This window comes from Neomonachus schauinslandi, chromosome 2, assembly GCF_002201575.2.
Source record: "Neomonachus schauinslandi chromosome 2, ASM220157v2, whole genome shotgun sequence".
NCBI classification, from domain to species: domain Eukaryota; kingdom Metazoa; phylum Chordata; class Mammalia; order Carnivora; family Phocidae; genus Neomonachus; species Neomonachus schauinslandi.
In genome coordinates this window covers 100,658,255-100,679,420 of record NC_058404.1, presented here as the reverse complement: position 1 = coordinate 100,679,420, position 21,166 = coordinate 100,658,255, and the positions used below count along the sequence as shown (strand labels likewise).

At 40.8% G+C, this 21,166-nt stretch overlaps 1 protein-coding gene and 1 pseudogene across 1 annotated transcript in view; one reads left to right on the top strand and one right to left on the bottom strand.

Moving 5' to 3' along the window:
- FGF2 (fibroblast growth factor 2) overlaps positions 1-21,166 on the top strand; it is a 65,265-nt gene that overhangs the window by 21,424 nt on the left and 22,675 nt on the right.
- On the bottom strand, positions 1,788-2,204 carry LOC110573051 (annotated as a pseudogene).

Genomic DNA, 21,166 nt, shown 5'->3' with positions numbered 1-21,166 from the left:
AGGCACTTCTGTTTTTCCAGAAGGAGCCTAACTCCAACCATGGCTGACAGTTAAAGCATCTGGTCCTGCTCTCTAAGTAGGGCAGAGAGCAGAACCTTTTAAAAGACCTGCTGTGGGGAATAATATTTATGGAAGCCTCACTCAAGGATATATAGTATAGCTTTACTCCAGGTTGGAGAGTCTAACCTAAGGGGTCCATCCATGGACGAGCTTTAGGTTTCCATGATTCCAATTCTTAATCTCAGGGAACAAACTGAGGGTTGCTGGAGTGGTGGGGGTGGGAGGGATGGGGTGGCTGGGTGATGGACATTGGAGAGGGTGTGGGCTATGGTGAGCACTGTGAATTGTGTAGGACTGTTGAATCACAGACCTGTACCTCTGAAACAAATAATACATTATATGTTTAAAAAAAAAGAAGAAGAAGAAGGTAGTAGGAAGGGAAAAATGAAGGGGGGGCAATCAGAGGGGGAGACGAACCATGAGAGACTATGGACTCTGAGAAACAAACTGAGGGTTCTAGAGGGGAGAAGGGTGGGGGGATGGGTTAGCCTGGTGATGGGTATTAAAGAGGGCACGTTCTGCATGGAGCACTGGGTGTTATATGCAAACAATGAATCATGGAACGCTACATCAAAAACTAATTATGTAATGTATGGTGATTAATATAACATAATAAAATAAAATAAAAAAAAATAAGTGCAAAATATTATGCCAGGGTGTTTTTCGAGAGGATACATAGCATTTTATCAAGATTCTCAGAGTTGTCCATGATCCAAAATATGTTAAGGACAGTACACTAGAATCACTAAAGTATATCTTCTATTTAGCCTGACCAGCAGTGAGAGAACCAATTTGAATGTGTTGGTTGGTGTGAGCCTTTAGCTTATGGTGAGTGATTTTTTTAGTATAACACCTGTATGAAACTCATCTCTGTGTTAATTCTAAGAAGTGTTTATTTTTATTTTATTTATTTATTTATTTATTTTAAGATTTTATTTATTTGCGAGAGACAGAATGAGAGACAGAGAGCATGAGAGGGAGGAGGGTCAGAGGGAGAAGCGGACTCCTTGCTGAGCAGGGAGCCCGATGCGGGACTCGATCCCGGGACTCCAGGATCACGACCTGAGCTGAAGGCAGTCGCTTAACCAACTGAGCCACCCAGGCGCCCCTAAGAAGTGTTTAAAGCTGCTCTTTATCTCACTTCATAGTATCCACTTTGAGTCCCTTGGAAAAAATTTCTCTTTGGTAACTGTGTCAGGAGTACTTACCCTTCTCCTTAACAGCCAGTTTGTTTTAACCTTACTGTCTCTGAGAAACTTGTTCCTGCTATTGGCTTCTAGAAAGCCAAATACATGGTCTGCTCTTTGCATGTATAATCTCAATCATGGCTTCACCATTTTTCAGCACTTGAATTTGTTTGCCTCATTTAAAAACCATTTTTAACATTTTTTTTTTTGTCTTGGTATGTTGTCAGTATCTTTGTAACTCATCTTACATATTACTTGGGACCTGACAAGTTTTATCTCAATAAAAATAATGTATTTTTTTTTTTTTTGGAGGGACTACTTGTTTTTACTGATACTTATTTTTTTTTAACAAGGCTGCTATCTGGTAATACAGTATTTTATTCTGTTCATTAATAACTAATACTCAAGATCTTTTATAATATTAATAGAACTTAATCTAAAAGAATCAACTTACTTTGTTTACATTTCAATATTGGGTATGAGAGTCAAAATAATTATGGTCAAAATTATTACATAAAAAATTTTAGTAAATGCTCGTTGTTAGTCTACATACAATTCAGTTATTGGCATAAAGTTATTTAGTTGCCAGAAGAACATTTGGTTTACTTCACTAATAGGAATATCTCTTAATGCTGGGATGGACTCTTGGTTTTTCTTCTGCTGTTGATTTTTAGCATAGTTATCTGTGATTGTATGAATGGAGTTGAGTGGAGAGGTACTCATCATGTTTATTCCTAATAAGAGTACGTAACCAATTACTATGCTAATGAGGAAGTAGATGGGCAATGCATCTGCCTAGTATTTTTGAGGCCAATAGGTTAATCCTAAGGAGTTTAGCCAAGATTCAGGAATAAATGCCCACACAAGATACAGGATGAAGCCAAATTGGGAGCTTAAGAAAAGAACAAAGCCATAAATCGCTCTTTCTGACAATGGCGACGGTGAATTTCCCACCATTTTCCCTGTGGCTTTAGACAATTCTGCAGGATTTGCCTCCCTGCGCAAAGGGCTTGGCAGGGCCGGGCTCGGGGCACGCCTGCCTCCCCAAGTCTGGGCCACGGCGCCCGGGCCCGGGCCCTGCCCTCTCGGGGGAGCTTCAGTTTCTTATTCACGGGTTGGGGGGTGGGAGGGGCCCTTGACCTTGGGTCCTCGAAGCGCCCACTCAGGCCCCTTCCGACAGCTTGGCCACTTCAGCGCTGAGTCCCCCGTGCAAGCACCTTCCGGAAAGCCTGCATGGGGGTGAGAAAGGGAAAAATTAAAGGAAAGGCCGGGTCGCTACGGCGCCCCTCACTCCCGCCCAGATGCAGGCTCAGGCGCAGGCGCAGGTGCAGGCACGCCGCGACCCTTGCCCGCCCGGAGCACGCGAGCGCCGGGGACGGCCGGGTCCAAAAATAATGTATTTATTGATTTGGTATTTTAACCACAGGTGTCTAATATATTGTCATGTATTGCATTAGATACTGGGAATTAAAAAGTCCAATAAGAGAGGCCCATACCCCCTTAAAACATGTGTTGTCTGGGAGGACAAGAAGAGATGCAAAATGTTATGCCTGCTTTGCTTGTGTCATGTCCTTGTGTTGTAACAGAGTGAGGTCATTCCAAGGAGGATAGTCAATTCTGACAGGAAAGTCAGAAAAGGCTTGGAACAGGAGTGACTGCCGAACTCGGTCCTGGGTGGCAAGTAGGTGTTACCACCAAAGAGTGATGCTTTAGATTTTTATTCTAAATCAAAGTTGCAACATTTTGGTAGACCCTCCGCCCAACTTTTAACAGCAGTGTGGCTAATATCCCCATTCAGCAGAAGTCATTTAGTTATTTACATATATGTTTTGCAACTCAACTAATTTTTCTTGGAAGGCAAATAAAGGCATGAAGGCCAAGGAAACAGTGCCAGGTCTGGTATGTTTTGGAAACTGCAAATAGTTTGGCATGGCTGGAGTGTAGGGTTATGGTAAACAGCAAGGCCAGCCACGTAGGAAGGGCCTGGGTTCTGATGGGCCTTGTAAACCAGGCTGAACAATTTGATCTTTATCCTCAAGGCTGTGGGGAGTCAATGAAATATTTTAATCAGGGGAATAAGAGTATAAAATTTGGGTTTTATAAAATCACTGAGGTGTGTGGGATGGTTTGGAGGGTGTAAGCTGGGAGTAGGGAGGACAGTTAGGAAATTATTAAGGTAGTCCGATTGAGAAACGTTAAGTCTCACACCATTGCCTGGCACACTGTAAATGATGTATGTGCCCTAGAGGGGAAGGGTCTCCATTTTGTCAGGAGAAAAAAGGAAATTATTGGAGCAATACTGAAAATATTACCCCGTTTATGAAAATGCATGCACACAGGGTTATATTCTTATGGACTATTTAAGACTAAGGTTTGAAAAGGATACACACCGGACTGCTAACAAGTGGTTATAACTTTGGAGAGAGGAATGGAATTGGGAGAGAAGAGATGAAGGTGAAGCTTCACTTCTTTACCCATTTATTGAGAAAATTAAAAAATATATATATCCATATATTATTTACATAACAATTTCTAAGAAGAATGAATGGGGAGTGAGGGAGTGGAGGCAGGTGTTGGATACTACTCTCTGGGGGGTATGAATGTGGAGGGTGGAAATAAATGAGATAGTGACCCACAGGGTACTGTCTCAGGAAGAACAGGTGAGCACAGCCCATCAGCTGACTATTGGAGCGCTGCTTGTGAGCAGGGCTCAGGCCTATGCCTTGCTTTCAGAAGGAACCCACTTCTCATTTACCTATCCCTTGGCTTCTCTCCTCTTCACTCCCACTCAAGGGAGGCATGGCCTTGGTTACTCTCAATGTAACTGCTTTACTTTGCTAAGGGAAATGATGCTTAATTAGTACTTGAACGCAGAGCATTATTTCTAATTCACTGTATGGTCCAAGTCAAAGCACACCAAAAATCTATATCTGAACATATTTTGCATAATGCATTTTACTTTTCTAAAGTGTGAAAATCATAACTCTGTTCTATTGGATGATTTGGGACAGATGTGAAGGGCCTGGATCAGAACACACGGTGGGGGGGAGGGGCGGGCATGTCACTACGCACTGGGCTTGATGTATGAGCAGCAGTGCCCACCGAAGTTCAGCCTGGCTTTGGAGTCCCATCAGAGGTGAGCCCTGCTCGGGGGGGGGTGCAACCAGATAGATGCTCTCTGCTGATGACCTAGCAATGTGATTTTTAGGAGGCCTGTATGAGTGAGAGTTTTCCAGAGAAACAGAAACAATAGGAGAAACACATGAGATAGAGAGGGAAGGAGAAGGGGAGGGAGAGAAGGAGAGAGAGATTTATTTTAAGGAATTGGTTCATGTGATTATGGAAGCCGGCAACCTGTCAGCTGGACACCCAGAGAAGAGCCAATGTTGTGATTCAACTCCCAAAGCTATCTTCTAGTGGAATTCCTTCTTATTCAGGGAAGGTCAGTCTTTTGTTCTATTCAGGCCTTCAACTCATTGGATGAGGGCCCCCCCATATTATGGAGGAGGGTAATCTGCTTTACTCAAAGTCTAGTGATTTAAATGTAAATCTCATCCAAAAACATCTCCACAGAAACATCCAGAATAATGTTTGACCAGATATCTGGGTACCATGGCCCAGCCAAAGTGACACATAAAATTAACAATCACAGGGCCCTTACTAGCATAAATTCTAGAGTGGCCTGAGGTATCCAACCCTGGTTTGGATAGGACCAATTTATTCACTGTGATACCTCAAGGACGTGAGTCAGAGAGTTCCTGACAGAGGGACTAGACTGGCCTCCTGTTAATACCGAGGAGTTTAGTTTTGCTTTGGTCCCCAGCTCATCACTGAGGCCCTAAGAAGGTTCCCCCTTGTATGACTGGTGCTTTCCATGGAACATGGAGTCTAGCTTATTTCTTCTTTCTCTCCCCCACCATCCTCCTCCTCCTCCTTTCCTTCTCCCTCTTCTTCCTCCTCTGCCTATTCCTCTTCTCCTCCTCCCCCTCCCCTTCCTCCCCCTTCTTCAATACAGTTGACATACAGCATTATATTAGTTTTAGGTTTACAACATAATGATTTGATATACATTGCAAAATGATTATCAGTTTAGTTAATGTCCATCACCTCACATAGTTACAGATTTTTTTTCTTGATATGAGAACTTTTAGGATCTACTCTTTTAGACACTTCCAAATATATGATACGGTATCATTAATTATAGTTACCATGCTGTACATTATAACCCCGGGACTTATTTATCTTCTAATTGGAAGTTTGTGCCTTTTGACCACCTTGACGCATTTTGCCCACCTTCCCACCCCCTGCCTCTGGCAACCACTAATCTGTTCCCTGTATCTATGAGCCCATGTGTCTTTTAGATTCTACATACAGTATGTCTTTGTGCTCTGACTTATTTCACAGAGCATAATGCTCTCAAGGTTCATTCATGTTGTTACAAATGGCAAGATTTTGTTCTTTTTTTATGGTGGAATAATAATTCATTGTGTGTGGGTGTGAGTGTGCATATGTCTATCACATTTTCTTAATCCATTTACCCATCAACAGGCAGTTAAGTTGTTTCCATGTCTTGGCTATTGTAAATAATGCTGCAATGAACATGGGGATGTGGATACCTTTTCAGATGGTGATTTGTTTTCTTTGGATAGATACCCAGACTTGGAATTGCTGGATCATATGGTGTTTTTAGTTTTAATTTTTTGAGGAACCGCCATAGCGTCTTTCGTTAGCTTTTTCTGGTTCTCTTTTCCTTTCCCGGACATGTATCAGTTAACTTTGCTTCTTTAGGATTCCTGAAACCCAGAATGATGATCCTATTCTAGAAGGAAGAGTGTATTATTAGAACAAACAAACAGAGGATTCCCAGCAAGATCACAGTGATACACGTGGAGCTGTTTCAGGCTGCTCTTGTCTGTGATCCTGGTAGGACTACTGCTGTCCCTGGCCTCTGTCACCGCCATCTGCCCCAAGGGCTGCCTTGCTCTTCTCTTTTCATACAACTGAACTGGGCCTCAGAGGCCTGTTCCTGAGGACTGGTCAGCAGACGGGAGTGGAGGCTGTAGTCTGATTAAGTAGGACAAGTGTTAGTTTTTTTTTTTTAAAGTCCTCTTCTGGGCTGTTATGGGGAATGTCTGTTGCTTCTATCTTAGCATCAGCCTCTTTTTTTGTAGAGAAAAATCACCATTGATTAGAAGCAGGGATGTCAGCATAACTAGAGGCATTTCTGCTATAGGTTTTTGAGCCTCATGGAAAGTCCAAGATGATCTCTCTCTCTCTCCCTGGCACTGCTGGGAGAGAGCTGGGGATGTGAGGGAGTGGGATTAGGTGCTGGGCCAGCAGCAGGGGAGTTCTTCCATGTCTGCACATCTTCCTTATCTGTACCCTGGACACTTGGATGAGGCTTGGGTCTCCTTGACCTGCTCTCCTTATCTTTATGACCTCAGGAGCAAAGTGACTCCCCACTGGGAAGCTAAAAGGCCATACCAGAATACCACCAAATACACAGATTTCAGGGTGCTGATTTTGTAGCAAAATGGCACAACATGACAAACTCTCTTTGGTAGCTTAGTTGCTGTAAAAAAAAATAGATGAATGTGTTCCACTTAGTTATGAGCTTAGCTTGGCTAGCACAGTGTGGGCAAATAAGTTTTTAGGTATGGGAACATTTAGAGACTTTATGTCTGAATAATCAGATTTTTCTTTGAAGTGAGGGGCAACATTATGTCTGGGAGGGAGGTGTGGCTGTGGGCTGGGAAGCCTTAAAACATGGTGTGCGTTTATATTGCTGCTGTAGAGAATGGGAGAGGAAGAGACCTGGGATATGCCCATGGCAGCTGAACACTTGCCGAGGGTCCACCCAAGACTGGAGACCCCACATTTCTAATAACACCTAATGACACTAATGATTGTGTCACGTCCTGATAGATTTCCTGATAGATTTCCATTGCGTATGTTAAATAGTTTGAGTGCAGGAGTGGAGAAGTTAGATGGGTATATTGATCTAAAATTGGGGCTTGGCTTTAGAAGTGCTCGGAAGAAAAAGCAGGAGAATTGAATGATACCCCACAGAGTTTAGACTGGTAATGAAGTGAAGTCCAAGAGGTTAAGAACTGGCAGATCAATGGCGGAGTCTGGGCCCGTAAAGTCAATGAGGCTGAAAAACCAGCAGAGGGAAATGAGGCTATACTGTCCTGGAGATGAAGATGAAGCTGCAGCCCTCGGATGATGGCATGGCCATGGGAGTGGTGAGTACAGGGTGCTGGGTTTGATAAACTGAGGATCATTGAGGCTAGGTTATTACTGGGGCTTCTACATGAACGGTGAGGTCTTTCAAGATGATGAGAAGAGATGTGGGGTGCCAAATCCCAAAGTTTTCTGTGCGTGACCATGACCAATCAGTGGATAGCACCAACGAGGGGAAGTGAGGGTATGAACCTTGAAGGAGGAAAGACTTCATTCAGTATGGTGGCAGGAAAGTAAGAGTTGTAGATGCTGGGTACAGGAAGCCAGAAAAAGGCTTCATACAGTAGGAGGGGAAAGGCCTGATCCCAGTTGGAAATGGCTGTTCAGAAGAATTAACTGGACCCCAGTGTGCTTAGCTCCCAGTGGTGTTGCAATGGCCTGTGGTGACCAGCAAGCCCTTAGGATTTGAGTGTTGCAAGGGAGAGAGGTCTGGATGGCGTAAGAAAACATCTTTGGGCAGGGAGCCTATTTTCTGTTTTTAAAAACATCAGCATTGGAACAGGTGATCTCCAAGGCATCTTCCAACTATAGAACTTCCCTTAAAAGTTCTCTCCTGAATCTGAAAAAATGCAAATCAAGAGTTTGATCCCTTGTATTGCCCAGCTGAAAGACTATGGCTAGATTCTGAATATTTTCTTCATGTGAAAATCACTATTCCTTTAGAGGTAGAAAGTAGTGTACTTTAGAAATTCGTGGGAAAAATAGTTATAGTAAAAGGTGTGAGTTGATTAAATGAGATATATTTGTGTCTGGTCTTGGAACAGTTTACTTAGGAGGGCCAGACTCCGTTCCATGCCCGAGATAAGAAATTTCAATTCAGGGCATCTCAGACAGAATAACTTTTTTTTTTTTTTTAAGATTTTATTTATTTGACAGAGATACAGTGAGAGAGGGAACACTAGCAGGGGGAGTGGGAGAGGGAGAAGCAGGCTTCCCACCGAGCAGGGAGCCCGATGCGGGGCTCGATCGCAGGACCCTGGGATCATGACCTGAGCCGAAGGCAGACGCTTAACGACTGAGCCACCCAGGTGCCCCCAGAGTCACTTTTTGTGCATAAAATCTTTGTTTATTCCTCCAAAAATAATATTGAGATAGTGTTGGATGCCTTTATAGATGTCTGGGTTTTTTTCCTCTTACTCAGCTTCATATATCTTTCGAAAGAAGCAGAAAGAATAAGTCAGGGGAGCAGACAGAATAAAGGAGTTGGAAAGTTGAAGGGGGAAAGGAAGAAAGGAAAAACAAATACGCCCTCCCCCCAGATGTGCAAGAGAAGATCTAGGCTGAAACAGACTTTCATATTCAAAACTCGTAAGTAATGAGTTGTATGGGACTCTTTGGCGCGCTCTTTAGAGAGTGGTTCCAAGTCTGACAAGGAGAAAGGAGCAAAAGAAAACAAAGTGACAGATTTTGTGGTACAGGGGAAGGAAGCACATTCAATAATTGTGATTTAAAAAAAAGTAAAAAAAAATAATTGTGATTTTAGGCTCCTTTTTGGGGGATGGAAGTATGAATAGAGTCTGAGCTCTATTTGCTTTACCACTTGTGTACTTTTATGACTTTATTATTTATATATTTATTATTAACTTTACAAATTATAGTAATTAACTCTTTGTCTTTTGATTATAAAGAATGAGGAGAGATCATGCAAAATTTTCTTTGGGAACATGAGCCCTCTTACTTCTTGGTATTTTCATCCATTCCCCTGCTTTTCCACCACCTCCTCTACCCCCCACACAACTAATTACTTGGAACAAGGCACAATTTTAGCATTATTTCAACCAGCTATTTCTTGAGGAATGGCAAATGAAAAAATGATAGTGACATGCTTCACAGAAACAGTATGGTTCAGCGTCTAACAGTAGACGAGGACTGAGACTGCTGATCTTTGGCCCTAGGTCACTACCAACCCTGGACCCTGCTTCCTTATCTTTAACTGAAAAGATGATTTCTTTGGACTGAGCTCCGAGGATTTTTGGCTCAAATTCTGCAGGAGGTTCAAAGAATCAGTTTCTGGGAAGGACTCATAATGTCATAAGAAATAGGCATGGCCAAAGGACAGGAGTAGGAGCCCAAAGGGGGCACTTCATGTTGGGCCTGTCCCCAGAGATGGCCAGAGTGATCCTAAAGTGATAGACATGTGAGGCCAGCCTCCCTGAGCCCGTAGGTGGCTCTAAATGTGGCTCTAGGAGCCACTGTTGTTATCAGAGTGGAAGTACAGAGGTAGAACAACAAGCAGGAACTGGCCTTCTAAATAGGGGCTACAAGTGATTCCTTAGCAAGAATGTGTTGAACAGGGGCGCCTGGGTGGCTCAGTCGTTGAGCGTCTGCCTTCGGCTCAGGTCATGATCCCAGGGTCCTGGGATCGAGCCCCGCATCGGGCTCCCTGCTCCGCGGGAAGCCTGCTTCTCCCTCTCCCGCTCCCCCCCGCTTGTGTTCCCCCTCTCGCTGTATCTCTCTCTGTCAAATAAATAAATAAAACCTTTAAAAAAAAAAAAAAGGAATGTGTTGAATAGCTGTTCTTGACATTAGGGAAAAATTCAAAACTCTGGTCAAGTGATTGTTCTTTCCAATCCTAGCCCTACCCTTGGTCCTTTTCTTTATTCTCACTTCTTTGTTAAGGTCATTCTCATGGATTCATCATTCACATTTGTGCAGGTAACTGATATATCTGGGTTTATGTATCAGTTGTGCCTTTTTTTTTTTAAAGATTTATTTATTTGCTTATTTATTTATCTGAGAGAGAGAGAGCACGTGGTGGGGAGAGGGAGAGGGAGAGAATCCCAAGCAGACTTTGCCCTGAGCGCAGAGCCTGATACGGGCCTCGATCTCATGACCCTGAGATCACAACTGGAGCCAAAAACCAAGAGTCAGACACTTAATCGACTGCACCACCCAGGCACAGTTGTAGGATCTTGGGTATGTTGCTTAATTTCTTTAAATACCAATTTCCCCATCTGCCTAGTGGTGATACTAGCTACTAAAAGCTGCTGTGTTAGTACTGTTGTGAGTATTAACACCGAATTACACAGGCAGAATATTTAGTATCATGCTGTCAGGGAGGAGCCCTAATGGTCTCAGTTTATTATTCCTGAATCTCCCTCTTACACCCTTGTCTCTCATCTGTTCTCCAGCGTTTCAGTTAGCTACTGCTGTCTAACAAACATCTTGAAATCTGATGGCCTAAAATAACCATTTTATTATTTCTCATGATTATATGGATTGACTGTGGTTCAGCTGGATGGTTTTTCTGCTAGTACAGTTTGGGATTTCTCATCTGCAGTCAAATGGTGGCTGGGTAAGGAATATCTAAAGAAGCTTTACTTACATGTCTGTCACCATGGCGGTGGTAACTGGAAGCCTGTGGATCTCTTTATGTCTTCATGTGGTCTCTCCATGAGACTAGCTTGGGCTTCTTTACAGAGTGGCTGGATCTCATGAGCACAGTTTTCAAGAGAGCAAGCTCCGGTGTGTAAGCACTGTTTACATCATGTCTGCTAATGTCCCGTTGACCAAATTCAGTCAGCGTGGCCCAAGACTAGAGTCAGTATGGGAGAGGCTACACAAGGTATGACTATCAAAAGGTGTGGTTCATTGGAACCACCAAAATAAGTCTACCACATCCAGTTTCAAAGTCTCTGCTGTCTGGAAAACATCTTCATTTGGACTTCACTCTGTTAGCTTGAACCTAACTAACTTCTCTTCCAATCAAATGAGCAATTCATTGTTTTTTTGATGAGCATGGAGCTGCTGCTGGATCATAAACTGGATATCCTTATTTTATCAACTTTCTCCACAAATTATTTCATTTCAGTTTTCATATTTCCAAGTTGAAACCTAAACACATTTCCCCCCCTTTTTTTTTACACCAAAATTCAGACTTATGAAACTCTTACATTTATTCCTTTGTTCTTCTCCCCTCACTGCCACCATCACAGTCCACATCCTTATTATCTTATACATGAACAGCCCCAGTAACCTTTCAGTTAGGTTTTCTTTAAACTCTACTTTTAGACTGATGTGTTTCTTTTCAAGAACCTGCAGTACGTTTATCATTCTTATCTTGACCTAAACTTCCTGCTTGTTTTTTCTGAGGCCCTTATTTATCTGACCCTACTCCATCTCTACAACTTTTTTTTTTCTTTTTCACAATTGTGTGTCATTCACACTCCAGAACCCGAGAGTGAGGAGGGAAGATACTTAAAGTATGTTTAAATCCGTCTACGCTATAAATATCTTAGAACACAGAAAGGAATGGAGGGAGCCAATGTGGAGACAGAGCAAAAGTCCTGAAAACAAGAGATAAAGTGGAAGAGATTTTATTGTTGCTATTTGCATTTTTTGAGATTTAGGTAGGAAGAAAAGGGGAGATCAGATATTTCAGGGGATTCATAATTAAATCACCTTAAGTGGAATTCCTTAATTTAAAAAAACTCGTGAACTGTCTTTTGTTCAGTTGGGACATGGCTTAGTTGGGTCATACATCCACCGTCTTTTCTTTTTCTTCACAGTCTTTTTTTATTGTTATCAGTGGTGCCAGGGTGTATGTTCTAGTGCTGGGCTTGGTACACAGTAAGTGCTTTATAAATGTTTGTTAGAGGGAGAGTATAAACAAAACGGTTAAATCCATATATGTATAAACTAAATAGGCATCGACAAAGTCAAATAAAAGGGTGTATTTTTTATATATTAAATGAAGAGAGATGTAGAACCTAGGTTTATGAGTTCACCATGAAATATAGACATCTGTTAAGCACTCAATACATGTACTCTAGACACTGAGACTAGAACTGGGGGGTATGAAGGCTTAGCTAGTAAGACCGCACAGTGAGCGTACCTGTTTCTTCCGTGGGTAGAGCGTATAAAACATGTTAGGAATGTGGGAAGAGAAAGCCGTTGTATTTTTTTTTTTTTCTTTTTTGGATCTATGGGCCTTTGGATCAGATAACATTTTTAAAATGGGTGTTGATTGAATAGCTTCCTGTTCATTTGAGGAAATAACATTGTAAAGTGATAAACATAGAAAGGCATTAACCTAAGGAGGTTTAACCAGCATATTCAGTTATTCACTGGATTATTTTGATACCGTTCATTTCCATCCCAGAGCACAGTATTTTTGTGAAACCAGTCAAAGTATTTAACCTCAGTAATGGAGATATTGTGTAAGGAAATGGCCAACACTTTTGAAGAATCTTTCCCACCCCTCCAACTTTTAACCATTAATTTCAAATATCCTATTTTAGAGAACTCAAGTGCAGAGTAGTCCACTTTATTATCTTGGACTTCAAGGCCGGGACATTCTCGGGGTGGAGCCATGCTCTTCTTTAACAGTGATCCTGTTTTCTTCTTTTAAATCCTCCACACAGCTGAAGAAGCGGCCCTGTTTCTTACTAGAGCCTTTTAGGCAAAGGAGCGGTTTCCAACTTCCTACTACATCCACCCAGCTATGTCATGCAGGGGATGCAGGGAAGAATTTTCCTTGGGAGGGCCTCCTCGGAAGTTTTGGAGATGGGCCTTGAGCTCTTGGCTGGAATTAGGGTTTTCCAAAGCAGAGGCTGTAGTACTGCTCCTCACTGATTGGGAGACGTGCTGCCTGGACTATTTTCATGAGAGTCAAATAAAACTCTCTTGTCTTAAGCCTGCTTTGAAAGGTGTTTTCCTAATGATTTTACCAGTCAAACAGAATGACTGTGTGGGAGAGCGCAGTTAAATAACTGGAACACTCTGGGCAGCTTCCATTCTCCACCCTGTGCCCCTACTTGCCTGCCCCCCTCCCAAACTCCTCCTTCCCCAGGCACACACTTGCTGCTCTGTTTTCTGTTCTGGAGCTGCCTGAATTGCATGATTTTTACAGATGAATGTGAACTCTTCAATCCAGAAAGAGGTGCCAGGAACACAAACAGTCCAGCTAATTGGCATTCACCCCTAGGGGAGGAGCATGACCAACCAAGCTGGTTGCATTATCTCCATGGGGCACTTAACTTTGAGAGAAACCTCAGGCTTTCTCAAATCATCCAAGAAGCATTTCAAAAAGAGAAAGAATCACCAAGAAAAGGCTGTAATCAGGAGGGGCTCCATCTCTTGGGTATGTTGGATTGATGGCAAAAATACTTGCTGTGGCAGCTTATATTTTTATTGCGCAGCTTATCTGAGCTGTTTGTGATTTCAGGGTACTCCAGCCAGGTTCATAGCCTTTGGGAAGAGGGATTTCAAATTGGTGACCCACAAGCCACATCAAATTCCATCATAGACCCTGTGTGTGTGCGAGAGAGAGAGAGAGAGAGAGAAGGGGGATGAGGTAGGGAGGGGTAAAGGAAGGAGATGGGGAGTGGGGGAGATTCAAACTCTGCACTTGACACTTGACTGGTACTGAGTAGTGGCTGCCCCACTAGCCGGGGACATGTGTCCTATAGTCCATGGTCCATGACCTCCCCACTCCTCCCTACTCCCCTTCATCTCATCAGTCAAGCTGATTCGCTGTTCTGTGTTACTTGCATGGTCCCTGTAGGCCTTTGAGTGGGCTACCCTGCTTTTAGTACAAGTATTTTCATTTTTCATAGTGTTCCTTGAATTCTGAACTCCATTCTTCTGAGACAAACCGAAGGGGTTAAGGACTTTTCAAGAATTGATTTGCATTATAGAACTAAAATTTAGGAACATCAGCAGTTGTTTCTCGGTGAAAATACTTCTCAACTATAGCAGTGGCCGACCCTGACTGAAGGTCTGACTTTCAACTGTTTTTTCCATGTCAGGATATCGACTTCCTCAAGGGCCTGTCTGATGCTGGCCTCCAACAATAGAGCAGCTCTTCTAAAGCTTCAGAAGGGCCTGCTGGAAGAAATCTCATAAGTAGCACAGACTCCTGCCCCAGGGGCCAGGGAGCTTCCTGCTAACTCAGTAAACATTGTAGGAGACACAAAGAAATGTGAAGTGATCACATGTTCTGTATTCACCAGAGCAGTTCTTGGAGTTCTTTTGCTAATGAAAAATATAAAAACCTGTAGACATTCAGCTGTGTGAGGCACAAAAAAAATTTTTTTGTCTTGTCTTTGTACCCCTTCCACCACCTAATGTTTTAATATGACAATAAACAAGTAGCACAAGTGAATTTACGCCTATTTCTTTCTTCTGACCCTGTATCCTCACCTTTTAGTGGAAGTACTCAGAGGTTATGAAGAAAAGAATGGAAGAAATGGAGAACCCGTGGACGTAGAAGAGCTCACAGACCATAAAATCAGCCTCTGAGTAACTGAGAATTTGATAAGTGGAATAAGCCAACAAAAAAAATAATTTTCAAATACTGATTCCTCTTTGAACCATCTCATGTATTTTCCCTATGATTGTTAGAGTAAAATAAAAATTTAGTATTAACTGACACTTTACATCAGATTTTTATGTTGTATAATACAGCTGACCATTGAACAACATGGAATTTAGAAGCGCTGATCTCCCCACCCGACAGTCGAAAGTCTGCATATAACTTTTGACTCCCCAAAACCTTAACTACTAATAGCTTAAGGTGAATCAGAAGTCTTGCCGATAACATAAACTGTCAATTAACAGCCATTTTGCATGTTGCATGTATTTATATACTTTGTTCTTAAAGTAAGCTAGAGAAAAGAAAATGTTAAGAAAATCATAAAGAAGAGAAAATACATTTCCAGGGCTGTACTATAAAAATTCCGCATATAAGTGGAACCACACAGTTCAAACCTGTGCCATTCAGGGCTCAACTGTATTGTGTTTTATTCCATGTGCCCAGATAGGACCGAGCTCATAGTGAGTCAACAATAAAATGAAAATACCTAAGTACCATGGAGGCCAGTTATTTGGTCTATGGGCTGTTCTACCTGTGGGTTCTCAATTTATTCCATTTCTTTTTTACCATAGAAACTGGAGTTATAGTAAAAATAACGTCTAGAGACATCTATCTTCCTTACATTCCTTGGCTTTTATTTTCTTCCCTCAAATAATTCTATGTATCTTAAAATATATATTTCAAATGTTAATTATTAAACTAGATGAGATTTTTAACTAAGCTGACTTTTTAAAATTAATTTTATTTTGAGGTAATGATAGATTCACATTCAGTTGTAAGGAATAGTACGGAGAGATTCTATGTACTCTTAGTTTTCCCCAGTTGTAACATCTTGTAGTACCATAGTGTGATATCACAACCGGGATATTGACATTGACACAGTCAAGATACAGAACCTTTCCACCAAAAGGTTGCCCTTTTATAGCCACATTCAGTTCCTCAACCCCACTTCTGGAAACTACCAGTCTGTTCTCCATTTCTATAATTTTGTGGCCAACTTATTTTTAGAAACATTTCTCTAACCATTGGCCTCTGGGGAGAAAAGACCATTTAACACTTGTATAGGGTTGATGCCTTTTGTAGGTGGAAGCCTATGTTTATAGGTGCAGGCTGTCATTGATGCTTTGTGTTGGTGTGCCAGGAGACAGCATGGGGTCCTGAAATCCAGATACTGAGACATCAGTACTGCAACTCTTCTTGCCAGGGAATGCCTCTGCCAGTGGTTGATGGAATTTTCCTGCCTGATGATGCTACCTCCACAAAGCCGGCCAAGAAGTGCCCTTGGTAGCAGAGCACTTCCGGCCTCTTCCTGATGCTAGGCTAGTCAGATACTCTCTGGAGCCACCGGCAGCTGTGGAAAGGGTGTGGGAAGATGCTTTCTCTACCTATCAACCTGTTGTGACTATTTCCTGAGGAGTGCTGAGACTGCGGACTCTTTCCTTTTCTCTCCATCTTTGAAGTTATGTGCAGCACTGCTTTGACCCTGTATTACAGTTGGGACTTCTGGAATGCCTCAAGATGCCAAATAGTCTTTTCTTTCTTGCTGTCAGTTTGACTTAATTATCTGATGCCACTATAGAAGTAAAACCAATTGCCATTCTTAAATAAGCAGCTGTGTTGTTAGAAGAGCCAGGGATCATCTGACGTCTGCTGCCATTTGGGCCTCTGTAGCTCAGCTAGCCTGACTGCTTCCATTTTAGGTCATGAAGTATGCCATCCAGTAGAGGAGATATTGGGAGAAATTGATTTTTGTAGGTCTTTATGGATTAGAATTGCTTGTAACAGCCCCCTCTTTGGCATAAATCAGCTGTACATTGTCAATTTTTTATAATTGTGGAAATTAAATGGTATAGTGTAAAATCATGATAAGAAATTTGGTATTTTAGACATAATGTATTTCACTTATTTTAATTTTAAATTGTTTTAAATGTTTTGTCATTATTCTCACATAATAAAAACAATTTTTACTTTATGGATATAAGAGTTGATATTAATGGGATCATAAAGCCATGTCCTGACTGAGTAGTAAGGAGGGAACTCACAGATTTCTAAGGTTCTTCCTGCTCTTCTTTTCTTCCTATTTTTCTTTCTCTCATATTATATTCAATTTAACCTTTTTGCAAATTGAGGAGTTGCTAAGAATTTTAATGAACCATCTGTGTGTCAAATGTTCTTACCTATAAATTTTAACTAGTCAGTTGAGTTGTGAAGAAAATGGGGTGTGGGTTTTGGGTTCTGGGAGGAAAGGCAAAAGGAAATAATTAAAAAATGAAAGTTTAATGAGAGGGGCTATGTGAAACTTGTTAGTTTGTGGTCACAAAAAGAAGAAATAAATATAGGTTGCTAATCTTTGTTGATTATCACCTCAAGTAATCCATAGAGAGAGAGAGAGAGAGAGAGAGGGAAAGATTTAAAGTTTTTCATTTTCAACAAATGAGTTTCTTGTGTTACCTAGGCTCCTTTGTCAGTAATCTACATTAAAAAGTTCTTAGTGCTTGGTCTTCGGCATTAAATCGGATGATTCCAACATATTTTTTTCACGCAAAAATATAATTCTAGTGGAAAGCTAATACACTCTATCACTCAATTTTAAATGTAAAACTTTGTTTTGAATGAGTAAGAAATTAAAATATGTTCAGTGTTCTGAGATGAGGATGCTAGAAAATAGGAGTACCTGTCATCTGCAGACCAGTGATATAGCATAAGAGAATCTTAAGCAGGCTCCATGCCCAGCGCAGAGCCCAGTCCGGGGCTCGATCTAATTACCCTGAGATCATGGCCTGAGCCGAAATCAAGAGTCAGCACTTAATGACTGAGCCATCCAGGTGCCCCTAGACAACTGATTATCTTCGTGTATTGAGAGTTTGTTTGCTTCTGTTTCAAATGACTTAAATGACAACATTAATGCTAGCCCATCTAAGAAACACTGTACAGTTGCCACTAGAAGGTAAGCTCTGTGAGGGCAGAGACTTTGTAGATGTTGGTTAAAGTTGTATTTCTAGCTCCTAGAATACTCCTGACATAACAGGCAACAGACCACTTTGTTGAATGAATGAATGAATAAATAGTAAACACGGGATAATAGGTTGAGAAATTAGTCTTCTCACTTTGAGAATAGTGAAACTACAAATTGATTTGCTGTAGGTAAAGAATCAGCCTCCCTATGGTAAGATATTATATATAGGATAAATGACATATTTTTATAAGATACCCCGGACCACATTTTGTAGGTCACACTTGCCCTCTCCTAGATATTCTTATGCTCAAGTACAAGGTTTCCTAACAAATAATATAATTCCTTGAATCTCAAAACAAAGCAATGGAAAAGAAATAGGTAGAGTAAGAGGCCAACATATTTGATGATAACTCTGTACTAAAACTTATATATGGAGAGAGATCTAATATCCTCTCATCTTCACTGTAGCCATAGGTAATAGCAGTTCTTGTCCATTGTGCAGGTGAGGAGGTAAGCTCAGCCTGTAAATGGTAAAGCCTGATTTTGAGTCCAGTTCTGTTTGACTCCAAAATCCATGCAATTTGACACCATGTTTTTTCTGAATACTACATTCTGATTTCTGTGGTTTATTTCAGTCGGACTTCTTGAAGAAGAAGTTTGCATTCACTGTTCCCACATTCATACTGTGGTTAAATCCAGTGAATACTTTTCAGTCATGTTAGCAGTCTCCTTTTGCAGCAATTGACCATGAAGGGCTTTTTGTAGGTCCCACTTCAGATTATGTCTTCACTTGGTTTTTACTCTTCCTGGTTTTCTACCGCTGACTACTCCCATGGGGTTTCATTAAATTTATGGGTTATCTGGGGGGAGAAGTGACATCTTAACTATATTGAGTCTTCCCATTTGTAAACATTCATACCTCCCCTTCTAAGTCTTTTAAAAATGACTTTTGATAAAGTTTTAGAATTTTCTCCATAAAAATCCTAGGAACCTTCAGTTATTATCACAAATGGTATCTTTTAAAGAAATAATTACATGTTCTATCAGTTTGTTGTGAGTTACAGAAACTCAATTGATTTTTATATACTCTATATCAAGCAACCTTGCTGAACTATTTCTAATGGTTTGTATTTTATTTTGACATTTAAAACACTTTATTTAGAAGTAATCTTAGATTTATAGAAGAGTTGCAAAGATTTTAGAGTTCTCCTATACCCTTCAGCCAGCTTTCCCTAAGGCTAACTTCTTACGTAATTATGCCACTTTTGTCAAAAAAAAAAAAATGATACTGGTACATTACTTGTAACTAAACTACAAATTTTATTTGGATTCCCCCACTTTTTCCACTAATGTCCTTTTTCTGTTCTAGGATCCAGTCTAGAATATCACATTTAGTCTTTGATTTTTAATGTAGAAAATCGTACCATCTGCAAAGAACAACTTTTGTCCCTTAGTTTCTGTGTGTGTGTGTGTGTGTGTGTGGTGTAGGTATCAGGTGTGTATATACATACCTTCCTGTACTCGCTTGGGCTGACCACTCTTACCCAGGCTCTACTTGCTGTATGTCCTCTACTCCTCCTATAAATATTGGTGCTTCCCAAGATTGTCCTTTGTCCTTAATTCACACCTGCTACACATTGTTCTGGAGGATCAAATCCACTTTATATCTCCCTGTTTGGATTCGGTGTAGCCTCTGTGCCCCCGGGAGTCACTTGTTTGCTACAATTACCAAATTTTTATTTCTAGTATAGATTTCTTTTTTGAGCTCCAGATTCATATAACTGTCTTCTGGATATCTCTGGATTTTCCACAGACTTCCAATATGTCTTAAGGGAGCACATCTCATGGTCTTCTCTTGTCCCTCCTCTTGCATTTCCCATCTCCATAATCTTCCAGTTATCCAAGGTAGATTCTGAACTCCTCCCTCCCTTTTTCCCTTACTCTTTTTTTTCCTTCTTCTTTTTTTCCTTCCCTCCTTGTCTGCCTTCTCTCACCTCCATTCCCTTCATTCCCTTCCTAAATGCTCCTATTAATTCTATTTCCTTCATTTCTCACATGTTTACCAACTTCTCTCCATTCTAACATTTCACTAAAAGCTCTCATCATTTCACACTGTCAAACTCCTTGACACATTATTCAGAGCCTCTGGCCTCCACTCCATCTTGTCCCATGATGCTCTTTTCCACAGCACACAAAACTCCCTCACTCTCTGTGCTAGCCGGACCTAATCACCTGATGTTCCTTGGATAAGCCGTGTTCTTCCCTTTCTCTTTGGAAGTTGTATACAGATGCTTTTTTGTTGTTGTTCTTACTCTTTTTTCCTGACTAACTCCTGCTAATTCCTTTGGTCTCTATTCAGTTGTCACTATTTCCGGGAAACCTTTAATTTCCCACGCTGGGTTATATCTACCTTCTGAGAACTCTCAAGGTAGTTTGTATTTCTCTCATGACACTTAAAGTATTGATCTTGTTTAGTTATTGGTCTGTATACCATTGCTCTTCTCCTCGACAATACTGTATGTTCTTCAAGGTCAAAGAACAATGTTGTATTTTGTTTTGTGGTTCCTATTGCTTAGCACAGTACCTGACGCATAGCTGTTACTAATAAATGTTTATTGAATGAATGACTAAATATATTCACCATTCTTGGGAACACAGACTTGTGTATCCAAGAATGACATTCTTTCAACAGACAAAACATCCTAAATGTCAGCTTCCTTATTTATAAATGGGAAGGGTACACTAAATGATCTCTGAAGTCCTTTACAGCTCTAACAAATTGGTATTTACAATTTTAAGATTTATCATCCTTGAGAATATTCAAAAGAAAACAATACAAATTCTGGGGGAAATTCCAAAGGAGTTCCAAAGTATTTTGAGCAGTGGCAATAACCCTGGAATAATACGTTGGCTTTTTGGTTATATTGCATAGTTAAATGTGTCAAATGTTAATAATCTGAGCACTTGAACATTTGAGTGGTTTATTTAGGATGACCAGAGTTTCTGTTCCTTTGCTAACAAAGCCAAATCATTTTAGGAAGACTGTAAATTTTCTTTTGCTGAAGATTTTCAAATAAAAGTAAGATAGCTGTTTCTCATGGATATTGTAGATGAGATTTAAAATGTAACTGTATAATCATGGGACTAATTGACCACTAAGGTCTTGCCTAGTGATGAGACCCTTCAATTTTGTGGTTTACAGCTTTTGGGTTTTTTGTTTTGTTTTGTTTTGTTTTTTGGTATAACAGAAAAAAAAAAAAGAGTTGGATAGCACACTGTTTTTCCAAGTTCATTTTACTGAATTTAATATCAACATTAGAAAGCCACCAAAAGTCTATGTTTATCAAAATTGTTGACTTCTGTGTATCCAAAAACTTAATATTGTGAGTGGTCTCCAGCTTGCTG